Source organism: Jaculus jaculus, chromosome X (assembly GCF_020740685.1).
Source record: "Jaculus jaculus isolate mJacJac1 chromosome X, mJacJac1.mat.Y.cur, whole genome shotgun sequence".
NCBI classification, from domain to species: domain Eukaryota; kingdom Metazoa; phylum Chordata; class Mammalia; order Rodentia; family Dipodidae; genus Jaculus; species Jaculus jaculus.
The window spans coordinates 33,078,087-33,088,201 of NC_059125.1; the positions used below are offsets into that span (position 1 = coordinate 33,078,087).

Consider the following 10,115-nt stretch of genomic DNA (forward strand, 5'->3'; position numbering starts at 1 on the left):
GAAAGATGGCTTAGCAGTTAATACACTTTCCTTTAAGGCCAACGGACCTAGGTTTGATTCCCCAGAACCCACATAAGCCAGATGCATAATGTGGCGTATGTATCTGGAGTTCATTTTCAGCAGCTGGAGGCCCTTTAGCACCCATTCTTTGCTAACTCCCTCCCTCTCTCTCTCTCTCTCTCTCTCTCTCTCTCTCTCTCTCTCTCCTTCTCTCTCTTCCTCTCTCTGCTTCTTTTACTCTCTCTCAAACTAAAAGTAAAAATAAAATATTTAAATTTGAAAGTTTTGTTTTAAAAACAGAATGAGTTTCAATCCCCTAAGGTATGTTTTTTCTTACAGACCTAGCTATACACTGTGTTCCCCAATCTACATTAGTAGTGCTGGTTCTCACTGAACAGTTGGCCTTAGAAAACAATGTGCTATAACATGGTGAGCTTGTGCTAGTACATGCTGATCTTGTCATTTATTCATTCACATTGTCAGATGCTATTGAATAACAAGGTAGACAGTGAAAAGTGATGTTGAGATGGTAAAAAAGCATCACATTATCAGAACCATACAATAGCTAGCAATGAAAGCAGTCACTGCTTGCATCCAGATAACCATATTAAAAGACCGAACAGTTCTCTATATTCTACCACTCTGTTGGCAGAGAATCATTCCCATGTGATACAAGCCATTACTCCATGGTACTTATATATCAATGTTTTTGCAAACAATAAACTGGACTCAAAGCTACCATTGATACATCTTTCACCAAAATATTATGTACAGGTATTATAATACCATATAAAAAGGTGCTCTTTGGGCTGGAGAGATGGCTTAGCGGTTAAGCACTTGCCTGTGAAGCCTAAGGACCCCGGTTCGAGGCTCAGTTCCCCAGGTCTCACGTTAGCCAGATGCACAAGGGGGCGCATGTGTCTGGAGTTCGTTTGCAGAGGCTGGAAGCCCTGGCGCACCCATTCTCTCTCCCTCTATCTGTCTTTCTCTCTATGTCTGTCGCTCTCAAATAAATAAATAAATTTTTTTTTTAAAAAAAGGTGCCCTTTATTTTTTTTAAAAAATCCTTACATGTTCATGACATTTTGTAACATATTATTTTGTTGATTGAATTTAAAAATATTTTATATATATATATATATATATATACATACATATATATATATATATATATAGATAGATAGATAGATAGATAGATAGATAGATAGATAGAGAGAGAGAGAGAGAGAGATCTATTTAATTTGAAAAAATTGCTTAAATTGAAATTCCTAATTGGAAAAGAGCTTCACTGTTAGTTGTATAAATATATGTTATGCTCCCAAAATCAATGTAACTAAAGGAAAGACAGAAAGGTTTGTCTGGGTCATAAATATAGTTGTCTCCCTCTCGTTATCCATTTCCTGTTACTCTTATTTTATACTTGCCTTTGTGACATGTTGATATTGCCAATATCATATTTGAGCCTTAAGTCTGTTCAGAATGTTTTTAAATCTGGAACTATGCTCTTGCTATTAGAAATTGCAGTGTATGGGCTGGAGAGATGGCTTAGCCATTAAGTGCTTGCCTGTGAAGCCTAAGAACCCCGGTTCGAGGCTCGATTCTCCAGGACCCACGTTAGCCAGATGCACAAGTGGGCGCACGAGTCTGGAGTTCGTTTGCAGTGGTTGGAAGCCCTGGTGCACACATTCTCTCTCTCTCTCTCTCTCTCTCTCTCTCTCTCTCTCTCTCTCTGTCTCTTTTTCTCTCTGTCACTGTCAAATAAAGAAAGAAAGAAAGAAATTGCAGTGTGCTTGTATCTATGAAAACAGAAGGAAGCCATGAAGCAGTTATTAACCTGAAAATAATATACACTTAAAAACAACTATAATCTAGATGTGATAATCTCTAGGCCAGAAGCATATATTTTGTCAGATTGGTGTTGTGGCACTTATGAAAGGTTTTGATACTCTCCTGGACTTGTCTCTGCAGTTCTTGTCACTGTAGTTAATTGTTTCAGCTGTATTTTCCAGAAAGATCTAACTTAGGCCTTTGTGAGGTGAAATAAGTGTTAACATGAAATTCTCTTCATCCACAATATCTCATCAAATTGAGAGAAAGCCTTCTTGGAGATGTCGAGATACTTCTTCAGCTCCTCAGTTTTGACTAGAGGTGTTTTAGAGGTTGTGGAGAGTAGGCATGAAAAATGTTTACCTTTAAATTTACTCCTTGTTAGAGGTTTCTGAATAAACACCATATTAGAACAGGGCTAATAATTTTAATACCTAAGCATCTTTGACATCAGCATGAAAAACTTTCTGTTCTGGAAGGAACATAGTACAACCTTCCACAACAGCAAAGCTTATTAAACTTCAAATCATCATTCTTTTGAAACCTCTGAATGAGTGCTAGTAAAGGGACACCTTTAAAGGGATACCTAACAGACCCAGTAAAATCACAATTTTTACTGACATTTAATTTTGTGATACAACATTCATCATATATTTGACTACCTAGACTTCTAGTATTTAATGTTCCAATCCTCTGTCCCATCCCCAGGCTGATAATTGTAGCTACCTTATCTTAGCTGATCCCATCCAATCTTAACATAATTATACTTTTTTTCATCCTATTTTATCCTATGTCATTCCATCATTCCCCACAACTATTGAGTATCTACATCCACTATGCACAAAGTATTGCTGATGCTCAGTGATAGAAGATGAATGAAGCATTATAAAATCTTCAAGAAACATGGAATCCAATAGGGAGACCAGATCACACATATCAAACTGATATTAGAAAAAAACAACAACAACAACAACACAATGCCACATGCAAGTATGTGATCACATAGTCAGTATATAGCTGAAGAACTCATTTGTAATCCAGCTCCCCTTATGTGGATCTTCATATCAAGACTTGTAAAAAGAAGTAGAAAGTCTTTTCTGGTTTTAGAACTGAACCGTATTCTCCAAAACAGGATAAGCAGAAATAAAACTGATATTTTTTTATCCTTTTTCATTCTTATATCCTTTTATCAATTGCTTCAAAATTCAGAGGACAAATCTGAATAATTATTACTCAGGGACTATAACATAAGATATTAATAAACACAACATGTTTGAAGTGGGTGGAAGTGAAGAGGACAAGAAAGAGAGAAGATTAACCAGCCAGAGGGCTGTGGCAGAAAAAAAGGCAAGGAACTGGGATATGAAAGAAGGAACAGACTGCAGAACACCTTGGTTACCAAACTATGGTTTCCAGCTTAGCTGCTAAAAGAGAGGTATAAAATTAGGTTCAACACAATGAGCTAAATGCTATAAAGATGCTTTGAAAAAGGAGAAAGGCTAATTCTGCTTGAGAAAGTGTGTGAGGAGATGCAGGAAGGGGAGAGTGAGATAATCTTGCAACGTTTTATACATACACAATGCATTTTACAAGCTGCAGATGGTTCTGTTTGAGAGCAGCATCTCTTCATCTCTGGACAAGGAGCTGTTTGGAAAGACATAAGACATGAGGCTGGGGGATGGAGAGATAGCACAGTCAGTAAAATAATTGCTTCACAAGCATGAGAATATCAGTTTGACCTCCAGTACCCACAAAAATGCCAGGCATGATGGTGTGCACCTGTAATATGGCTAGCTTGCCAGCCAGTATAGACATGTTGATGAGCTCTAAGCTGTATCTCAAAAAAGGTAGATAGCACCCAAGAGAAATGACACCCAACAGTATGCCCTGGTCTCCATATGCACATGTATGCACATCCACTAACATGTGTGCCCACATACACATGAACACACACACACACACACACACACACACACACACACACACACCCCACAAATGCATGTATGTAAAAAGAGAAAATTAAATGAGACTGAAAATAGTCTTCATGAGATGGCCGAGGCCCAGCAGTTGTTTTTTGTTTTTTTTTTATCCTTTTAAAAATTGTTAGTAGTATGTATCATTTGTACACATAAACATGCTCACACATGGCAGTTTTAGGAGACACAGAAATGTGCCCCCTAGGGCCAAGAACAAACACAACATATCTAAACTTGGCATGATTTTAGTGGACAAGAGTTCTTTTGAGAATAAGAGAGGAGAGAAAGAAAAGCTGGTTGACTATGGGACCAAGGATTTCTTCATTTGCTGAGGCTTTCCTCAGAGGTGCCCACTTGTTATTCTCCCAGTGAATGCTTGCTGCTGGTGGCAGAAAAGGCTTTAGAATGAGCAGAATGGCAGTGCAGATGCTGCTGTAGAATGTGCTTATAGCTAGGGAGGACAGAGGCAGGGATGGGGAGTGGGGATTTGCCTCCCTGCTTCATTACTCAGCTACAATCACTTTTCCTTTTCCATTTCTATTATTTTCCTAGCTATCTCTAACTCATATGTGAATTAGTGGAAAATCTTGCTAAGTGTCCTTGACTATTAACAAAAGCCTCTTCCTTTGGAACACAGGATTTGGAATTTATTTTAAATGCTTGTTTCAAACATAAGGATTATCTTAAAGCATCTTTTAAGGGGATAATAGAAGATAAAAGAAGAACCCTTAGCTCGCTCACATCAGGTGTCCAGTGATCACTTTATTGAGCACAGTACTCCCTACTCCTTTATTTCATTCTGAACTCCTCCAAGAAAGTTTATAATTGACTTATGTTAGTTTTCATTTCTCCCAACTGAATATAAATTACCTAAGGGAAGGTATTTTCAAAGTTAGTTCAGAGCTGTGTCCTCAGAGCTTAGAAAAATGTCTAGTACATAGAAAAAAAAATCAATATCAATTTGCTGCATTTGTCTGAATGTTTCGATAGGAAGTGGATCAGACACAGGCTGCCTATGCACCACACCCAACCTCAACCTTTGGGAGTATAGCAGCCTGACCTCCACCTGCCAGCAATTGCATCATTTTGACTAAGGGATTTCTATGACTACCACAGCCTGTTTTGGTCTGCAGCACATGACAGGTTAGAAGAGTAAATGCTAACACCCTCTTGGAGGAGCTCTCAATGAATGAGTGATAGGAGTTGGTAGACTAAAACCCTTGTTTACTTCCTCACATTGCTTTAACTCTGAAGTGAATGTTGTGCCCTAATTTTCTCAATGAAATTAACTAAAGTGGTACTTTCTTTGAATACATATCTTGTAGTATCTGTATTTTCTTCCTTGTCTCATTTCCTCATTTTCCTGGGGTCACCTTACAAATAAACCATTTGCAGGCAAATTCTTGACACAAGGAAACCAAAGTAAGATAGGAAGCATTCAAAATGTTTTAGCTAATTAATGATTACATTCTTTCACATTTCATGCCTATTAGAATTAAAACTGATAGTCTGGATGAATTTTGTTTAAAAATGTGCAGGTGTAGAGTGGGAGAGACTAAAGGCTCATAATTAACTATCAACCAAAAACATACTAACTCTTTCCACATACCAAATAGCAAAGTGGTTTGAGGGATTTAATAATATAGAGTTAATAATACTTACTACTGATATTAGCTCAATTGTTATAACAATTACACCCTGGTAAAGTAATAGAAAACAAAAATATCTGACAAAATACAACAGAAATACTGACTACAATTTTAATTCTCATTTCTATAATTGGTCACATGACTACAGGTGATGCTTATCATCTTCCTATATTCCCTGCACCATTAGCAAGCTTCTCAGCAGACCTGTTCTTTATGTAGAGGGCTAACTCACACCTTCATTCATGAATGGTCTGCGCCATTGACCATTCTGCCTGGATTGGATTGTTGTGTTCTCCCATTGGTCTTATTAACAATATATGGTAACTTATTCACAGGGATACGGCAACACCAAGAGGTGCCCTGCAGAAGCTCTTGTATCCATGGCATATTCTTCTTATCTCCACTGTGAAAGATCCATCCAATTTTACCATGGTAGCCTTGATCAGTCACCTTGACCAACACTGTAACTCTATTCTTAGGCTATTGACTCAAGGAGTCCAAAGTGACTAGCAGAAAGTTTTAGCTTCCCATTTTATGGAATGTTAATGTGCTTCCTGGTAGAAGTACTCTCTCCATGGTAGAAGTACTCTCCCATCTGAAACCCAGACTTCTAGGACAGCAGAGCATAATGTCAGAGAAACAAAAGCAAAAATTTGCTAGCGGGTCACTTGGGTTGATGTTGAGTGGTACCATTCCCAGTTCTACACCTTGATTCCCTGAACCAATCCAGGGCCTTCTGTAGAACCCTCCTTCAGCACTCCAGACATTTGGCACCAAGTTGACACTATAAGTGTGCCTTTAAAAGGCTATTTCACCCTTCTATTAAGCCAACTGCTTCAGAATTATAGGGAACACAATAGTAGCAGCGAATTATATAAGCATGAGCCCACCACCACAATTCATTGACTGTGAAGTGAGTTCCTTACTCAGAAGCAAGCAATGCTGTGTGAAATATTATGATAGTAGAGAAGGAATCCTATAATTCAATAGATGATAATTTTTGCAGAAACATTGCATGCAGGAAAGGCAAATACATACCCAGAAGAAGTATACATTCCAGTAAAGACAAAACATTGCCTTTCCACAATGAAGTGGTCCAATGTAGATAAGCTTCCACTAGTGGTTACCCAGGAGAATGGTGCCACACTGCACATCCTGTTTCTGATCCTGACAAATTTGACATTCAGCAGCACAAGCAGCCAGGTGAGACTTGAAGAATGGAAGTTCTTTTTCTTGAGATCATGTATAACCTTCATCTCTGCCGCAGTGGTCACTTTGTTTATTGGCTCACTAGTCAAAGATAGGGTCATGTTGTGCTTGATTCAGCAGCACATATATTTAAATTGGAATGATACAGAGAAGATTAGTATAGCCCCTGTACAAAGATGACACATGAATCCATGAAGCATTCCATATTTTTTGAGGCCTAATATCTAGAATCTACAAAGAACTCAAAAATCTAAACAATAAAAAAAAAAATCAAACAACCTACTCATAAAATGGGGCAGAGAACTGATTAGTGAGTTCGCAGAGGAAGAAATACAAATGGCAAACATACACTTAATAAATGTTCAACATCCCTAACCCTCACGTAAATGCAAATTAAAACAACTATAAGATTCCATCTTACTCCAATAAGGACGACAATCATTAAAAAAAAAAAAATACAAACAAATGTTGGCAAGGAGGTGGAGAAATAGGAACCCTTATTTACTGTTGGTAGGGTTGTAAACTGTTACAACCACTATGGAAATCTAATATAGAGACTCCTGAAAAGGATCACTTTAGAGCTGCCAACAGACCAAGTTATGCTGTTACTGGGCATTTACCCTAAACATCCCACGCTTAACTACAGAGATATTTCTCAACCATGTTTATAGCTGCTCAATTTTTTTTTAATTTAATTTATTAGTTTTCAGTAAATACAGGCAGTTTGGTACCATTGTTTAGGCTCATCTGTGATCTACCCTCTCCCATTGGACCCTCTTTGTTGATGTAAATGGGTCGTGCATTGTGGAGTTAGCCCCCAGTTATTGGTATGATAAATGTCTCTGCACATCATGACCCAACATGTGACTCTGACATTCTTTCCGCCCCCTCTTCCGCAAAATTTCCCTGAGCCATGTTGGGTACATTTTTGGTCAGCTTCAGTGCTGAGGTGTTGGGGACTCTGAGGCTCTGGCTCTCTGATTTGGTAGGAGTTGATTTTTCTTTGTGTTGGTCTCCTTCCCCTTTGTGCTGGTATCCGGTTCACAGGAAAACATCACCCTTGCTTGTTTCACCAGTTGACCTTAGTTTCAGTTGGGCCCCTTTTGAGGTATGTTGGGGCAACTCTCTTCTTAGGATCTGCATCTATCTAGAAAAGAGAAGCAGATTCTCCAACGGAGAGTAAATTAGCACCCAGAAAATTGAGATAACACTTACTTTTTTGATAGACAGTTTGGTAGGTGTAGGCCCTCTTATACCCCGTGATTGATGGTAGCTTGATATTGTAGAGTGGGCTTGTGTTTGGGTATGGTTCTGACTTGTTTCCCAGCTCCAGCTATGGGTCTAGTACCACTGAGTGGATCAGTTAGCCAAATAAAGAGCAATTGGTTCCTCACCATGGCTGTGTACCATTATTGCACTTGTGTGGGCATCACATCAAGTTATTTGTTGCTAATTAGGTTAAACAATGAGTTGCTTGGACAGATCTTGGTCATTTCCCCCAGTCGCCTATGTAGCACCTTCTGGCACTAGACATGCTGACTGTCTGGGGACTGACTCTCTCCTGGCTTCCAGCCATGTCATTCCATTTTATGTGTCAGCTGCGTATGGAGTCTTCAGTAATAGGGTCTTACCACTGGCCTTTGGTGGGTAATCAAGAAGTCTGTCATTGTTTTGGGAAACCTTGTAGGTTTCTCTGATCAAAAGCACATTGTGGATGGTAGGCCCAAGCTGGAAGTGGGGGTTACAGGTCAGTGTCCACTAAGAACTTCAGGAAGAACATAACTAATATACAAGAGTTAGAGAGGAGGGAGAGAGAGGGGAGAGGGGGAGAGGGAGGAAGGGAAGATGTAGGAGATTTAGGTTAGTCTTGATCCTACCCTCTCCAGTGTCTTGTGGTTAATGTGTTTCCTGTAAGGGTCTAGTGAATGTTCAGCCACTTGGTCTGTCTTTTAGGAAGTAGAATTTTATGATACCATTGCCGTTTGGGTCCAGATTACTGTTTTCCACCCTTCCATGCCCTCCCCTCCCTCCCATCCATCCTATTGTCTAGTCCATGAGGTGCTTGCTGGGTATGTGAGGTATCTTGGGTAGATTCAGGTTAGGTGTTTAGATGAGTGAGACTATGTGTCAATTTTTTTTCTGTGATTGGGTAAGTTGACTGAGAATGATCTGTTCCAGGTTCAACCATTTTTCCTCAAATTTCTTTATGTCGTTTTTTCTTACTGCTGTATAGAATTCCATTGTGTAGATATACCACATCTTTGTTATCCATTCTTCTAATGATGGACATCTGGGTTGATTCCAGCTTTTAGCTATTACAAATTGAGCTGCTACAAACATGGCTGAGCAAATCTCTCTGGCCTGTGGTTTGAAGGTTTTAGGGTAGATGCCCATTAAGGGTATAACTGGGTCTGTTGGTATTTCTATAGTCAGCTTTTTCAGGAGTCTCCATATTGCTTTCTAAAGTGCTTGTACCATCCTGCATTCCGACCAACAGTGGATGAGTGTCCCTGCTTCTCCACATCCTCACCAGCATTTATTTTCATTTGACTTTTTGATGTTGGCTAGCCTTATTGGGGTAAGGTGGAATCTCATAGTTGTTTTAACTTGCATTTCTCTGATGATTAGGGATGATGAACATTTTCTTAAGTGTGTGTTTGCCATTTGTATCTCTTCCTCTGTGAATTGCCTGTTCAACTCTGTGCCCCATTTTGTGAGTCTTCTTATTGTTTAGACTTTTAAGTTCTTTGTAAATTCTAGAGATAAGGCCTTTATCAGTTGAATAACCTGTAAATATTTTCTCCCATTCGTGGGTATTCTATTGGCTTTGCTTATTATATGCTTGTCTGTAAAGAAATTCTTCAGCTTCATGTGATCCCATTGATTGAGTGACTGTTTAAGATTGTGAGCTACTGGGGTTTTGTTCAGGAAGTCTTTTTCCATTCCAGTATCGTGGAAAGTGCTTCCTAAATTTTCCAGTAGTATTTGAGTTTCTGGTCTTATGTTGAGGTCTTTGATCCATTTGGATTTGAATTTAGTGCATGGTGAAATGTGTGGATAAAGTTTTAGTTTCCTGCATGTGGTTATCCAGTTTGTCCAGCACCATTTGTTGAAGATGCTATGTTTTTTTTTTCCAGTCTATATTTTTTGGGCCTTTGTGAAATATCAAGTAGCTATAGTTGCTTGACCCAAAATACAGGTCCTCAAGTCTATTCCATTGGTCTATACTCCTGTTTTTATGCCATTACCATGCTGTTTTTATTACTATGGCTTTGTAATATAGTTTTATATCAGGTATGGTGATGCCACCAGAGGTATTTCTTTTGCTGAGGATATGTTTGGATATGCGAGGCCTTCTGCCTTTCCATATGAAATTTGAGATCATTTTTTCTATCTCTGTGAAGAGCACTGTAGGGATTTTAATTGGAATTGTGTTAAATCTATATATTGCCTT

The 10,115-nt window shown here is 38.8% G+C and overlaps 1 non-coding gene across 1 annotated transcript; it reads left to right on the top strand.

Moving 5' to 3' along the window:
• Positions 1-6,765: 6,765 nt before the first annotated feature.
• LOC123456824 lies at positions 6,766-6,872 on the top strand. The gene has a single exon (XR_006634702.1). It is a non-coding gene; the product is annotated as a U6 spliceosomal RNA (small nuclear RNA).
• The last annotated feature ends 3,243 nt before the right edge of the window (positions 6,873-10,115 follow it).